The sequence below is a fragment of the Bison bison genome, unplaced genomic scaffold (genome assembly GCF_000754665.1).
Source record: "Bison bison bison isolate TAMUID 2011002044 unplaced genomic scaffold, Bison_UMD1.0 scf7180017864217, whole genome shotgun sequence".
Classification (NCBI taxonomy): domain Eukaryota; kingdom Metazoa; phylum Chordata; class Mammalia; order Artiodactyla; family Bovidae; genus Bison; species Bison bison.
The window spans coordinates 3,519,964-3,524,930 of NW_011494789.1; positions in this window are offsets into that span (position 1 = coordinate 3,519,964).

Consider the following 4,967-nt stretch of genomic DNA (forward strand, 5'->3'; position numbering starts at 1 on the left):
TCAGCCCACCAAGCAGGCTTGGAAAAAAATTAAGGGGGAGGTTTTCCTGAAAGCCTGTCTTCCGGCTGCAAGAGCTTCAGCACTTGAATCATGCCAGCCCTGGTGACTCCGCAAACTCCTCCTGCAGAGATGTTAGATGAGGATTACTCACTTCCGCCCAGTGGGTGGTCCCAGTGGAGGAGGCTCTGTCACCTCTGACAGCCCAGCAGGACCCAGGTCAAAGTGGTGACTCAAGAGTGCCCTCCCCAGGAAGGGAGGCCAGGGCCGGCTCCATGGGTGTTCCCCCATGGGTGTGGACTGTCATCTGAAAAGAGGGAATGAGGCAAAGCTTGAGGGGCACTACCATCAGCCATCCCTAGAATGAGCCCCAGGCAGCAGTCTGCAGTTCTGCATAAGATGCTTGGTGAAAAACTGGGGCAACCAAGCACAGTGGCAGTGCTTATTGAAAGAGAGATGAATTCCATCTCCTTCCAAGTTATTCAGTGCCAGGCTGGTGAGTTCAGAAGTAGCTGGCAGTCATAGAGTCACAGCATCCTGTTGTGGACGGGAACCTCAGAGAGCAGTGCCTCTGACCCTTCCATCTGTAGATGAGGAAAGTGGGGCCCAGCTGGGTTAAGGGACTTGCTGATCGCTATGCAGGGGCTCTCAGGGCCCTGCTGCCCTGCTGGGCCTTCTCTGCATTCTCGAGTGACCTTCTCCCCTCCCATCCATGGAGCAATAGCTTCCCTCGCTCTGGACCCCAGGTCCTGCTCCACCTCAGATGCCTTCCTGCAAACCAGGGAGTGGTGATGCCCCCTCCTCAGGGTCCAGTGGGATGCTTGGGTGCATGAATTGAGAGCAGCTGAAGTTCAAACCCATAGACAAGACACAACCTCAGAATAGTCCATGCAGCTGCCACGCTCCAGACCACACCTGCGGGTGTATGACCTGCAGCCTACCTGGATGATTCCTCATAGCCCCTGCCTGAGGTAGGGCCTCTCCCCTAAGCATCCTCTTCTGCAGCTCACCTGCCTCCACCTCCCCATCACAATGGCAACCTGCCCTGTCTTCCATCCACCTGGGGGTGATTAAAGCCCCATCATCCACTTCACTCCCTGCCACTGAAGCCCTGTGGTCAGACAACCTGGGATTGACAGCTTGGGCTCAGAGGTCATCTAGAACACGGTGGGCAAACAGCAACCCAGGGGTCAGTTCCAGCCTGGACCTGTTTCAGTGAATCCAGTTTGACTGGAGCACAGTCAGCTCCATCACTTACATATTGCTACTGGCTGTTTTCAAGCTACAATACAATGGCTGAGTTGGTAGTTGCAACAGAAATGGCATAGCCCAAGAAGCCTATTACATTAATTACTTGGCCCTTGATAGAAAAAGTTTGCTGATCCCCAATCTAGAGCAACCTTTCTGAAGCTCAGGGAAGCTCAGTGTCTTAGCTAGGTGAGCCAGAGTTAGAATCCAGGTCCCTGCACACCCTCTCCAGGAACACCCAGACTTCTGGAGGATAGAATATGGACTTGAATTTGTCCTCAGACTCCCTCCACATTGACAGCCCTTTTTTCCTACAGGGAAATCACAGGGCAGATGGTTCTGCTCACAAAGCATCAAGGTGCTTTGACTCTGAACCCATTCCCAAAAGCTAGAGTTGAAAGTCTGGGGCTCCCACTCTGCAGTGAGTTCCCAAGAATCCCTGGGAGCAAAGCCTCTCTGGTCTGGCCTCGGGCCCCACCAGGGACCCCATGCCAGCCTGCCTCCTTCAGTTTCCAAGGCACTGTCCTGGCAGAGTATTCCATTCAACCCCAACCTCTTAGGAGGCAGGGCTGCTGGCCGCCTTACACAGATGAGAAACTGAGGCTTAGATTGAACATGGCCACCCAGTTAGTGAGCAGCACATTTGGAACTCAATTCAAGGTCTGCCTCAACGTATCCTCTTTCTGATCCTTGAGCTGCGTGGCCTCTTGAAGGCCTGGTGGAGAGAGCCGGGCCCAGCTAGAGCCTGGGGATCAAGTCCTCAGAAGGCCTCGCAAGAGCAAGGTTGGGTTTCCTGGGAAACCTGTGCTCCAAACAGGGCCTGGGGTGCAGAGAACTAAGGTAACAGTTTTGTCTCTAATCTCTGAACAAGCAAGGGCCCAGCCATGAGGCTCACACACTAGGGGCACCCCGGGCCAGGGCATGGCCCCCTGGATGTCAAGTTCTCTGAGCCTCTGAACCAGCCTCCTTGGATTCCCCACCACCACTTTGGGTCTCTGCTGGGCCTTTAGCCTGGCTGAGTGGTCCTAGCTGCATTGACAGGAGGGCGGCGGGAGCAAGAGCCAGGTCAGAAGCTGAGGTCTGGGTTCTTAGCAGAACCAAAATCATCCCAGGTTGGAAGCTTCCCCCAGGGGAAGAAGCATCTTTACAGGGTTTCAGGCTGTACAACACACTAGACCCTAGAAAACAGAATAAAATAGGCTTCTAAATGGATGCATGCCCCAGATCAGGAATCCCCATGAAACTAGTGACCCAAAACAACAACAAAAAAATCCTTATTTTATAGACTTTGCTGACTCTGGAGTAAAGGCACAGTGGGCCTATACATCATGTGTTTGACTCCCCAAAAGAACCCTAGAGTAATTCTGACTCTCTGGTGGTGGCCCCTACCAATCTTGCTTTGATCTTTCCTGCTTCTCTTCCCATCTCTGCCCCCCAAGCTTAATCTCAATGTCTAGGCTCAAATGTCTTAATGTTACTAAGATCCATTCAAATCATTAAACTAATTAGCATTAAGATACTAAAACTTTATTCTTCACAGTTTTATTTACATATTTTAGAGGGTCATGGAGAACAGGAATTGTCTCAGCCAAAGGAATGAATGTTTAATGGTAAAATTTTAGCTATGGGATACCTGAATGGGGAGATGTTTTAAGTCATAGTAAAGCTCTCCAGCCTCTATTCCTCCTTCATAAAGGCACCTCTATTTCCTTTGGGGAAATCATCTCTCCCCATGATGCAAGGCAAGGGCTTATCTCCCATTAAGGATGCCAGAGTGAAGAACAGGGAAGCCTGGGATACTGCAGTCCATGGAGTTGCAAAGAGTTGGACCTGACTTAGCGACTGAACAATGTGACACCCAAGGGGGGTGGGGGGGCAGGAGATAGGCGCAGGGCCCCAGTTCAGCCAGTTGGATGATGGTTGTTGTCATTCATCACAAAGGGGTCAGCACTCTGACCTTGTAGATTCTGCTTTCTGTCCTTTCAAATGTCTTTTGGTTCCTGCCCAAAATTTCTTGGGTCCCCCACCCCCCACCCACTCTGTGGGCCACCTTCCCCAAAGGCTTCTAAGTAAACCAGTCTTTGCTGTTTGCAAAGAACATGGATCCCAACTGAAGGCCCATTCCACCTTGCTCTACCCACAGGAAGGCTAGAGGTGGCTGGGGAAGAGGGCAGGCTGGCTCACCGCCCCTCCATCAGAGGCTGGGACCCAGGAGGCCAGGTTCCTGCCTTCACAACCACGTGAAAAAAACAGGAGTCCCCACAGGAAGACCAACTGTGCCACCTCACAGGGCCAAGCAGGCATCCTTAAAACAAAAACATCCACGAGAAGTGATATCAGGCTGTCTGCCATCGTCCATCCCCACGGCTACTTCCATTCTCTTCCAGTTTGGGGCCAGCAGGCATTGGCCTGTTCGGGACGGGAGGGAGGAGATGACAGGTGAATGAACCAGTAGGCTCAGCACAACCAGGAACTCAGACCCAGGGAAAGTAAAATTGTCTCCATGCAGAGCCCCAGTACCTGCCCCGAGGACACACAATGGACAGACACACGTGTGTACACGTGGACACTCACATTCTCCCAGGGCTCCCCAGGAGAGCAACGGAGACGTTGGCACTGGGCCAAGAACAAACCAGGGGAGGCAGCACATCCAGAGTGAAGCAGAAGGCAGATTGCTTCCTAGTACGTTTATTGGAGCCTTGGCTACGCGTGATACCAATCAGGAACTCCCCTCCACGACCCCGTCAGCCCGACTGGGGCAGAAACACAGGGAGCCCACCTCCTTTTCTTCCCCCGTTATAGACAACATTATTAAAAAAAATAAATTTTACAATAATACATTTTCGCTCATCTGTTACAGTATTATTTCCATAGGTTCTTAAAAAAAGGAAAGGAGAGGGAACCACACGATATATGTACACGGATGTGTATATACATATATGTTGAGAAAGGAGCTGCGTTATGTACATACAGTGGGCAGTGGGCATTTGTCTCAGAAATGAGAAGAGAGAAGGTGGGCGAGTGAGGCAGGGAGGAGAGTGATGGAGGGAGTCGCAGAGACCAGAGCGTGGTGCCGGGAGACGGCCCATGGTGGTCTCCTCAGTCTCAGGCCCGGCCCCTCCCTCCAAAGGGAGACCCACCAAAGGGACCCACAAGAAACCAAGGGAGTGGACAAGGAATCATTTCTCTCTGATTTCAAAGGAGGTTCTTTGCCACCAAGGAGGAAGAAGCCACCTTGAGGTGTTCCCAAGTTTTGCTCCCAACCCCCAGCAGGGTCTCCCAGGCAGGTTGGGCTCCACAAGCCCCGCCAGAGCTGCCCAGCCCTCCCCCCCATGCTACAGTGGGGATCAAGGGGAGAGCACCACACCCGTCCACAGGTCAGATCCAGCCCTCAGAGCAGGGAGGCGAAATAAACTCCATCCTGGAAGCCAAGTAGAGGTGCTGACGGTGCCCAACTGGACCCCCAGGGGCCAGCCTTGCTGCCCTGATGCCTGACGCCCCCCGCCAGTCCCCAGCAGGTCCCCTTACTGGGGAGCTTGAGAAGAACAGCAGCCATCCTGGCCCCGCCCATGTCTCTGGGCAGTAGGGGTGTCGTCTGGTCTCATGTCAGCAGGGTCCAGAGAGGAAAACCCCCAGAGAAAAGTGAAGGGTATCTCTAGACCTGCCATGTGCCTTCCTCGACGTGGGGTTTCCCCGGCCAGGGGGCCTCTGGGCCAGCTCTC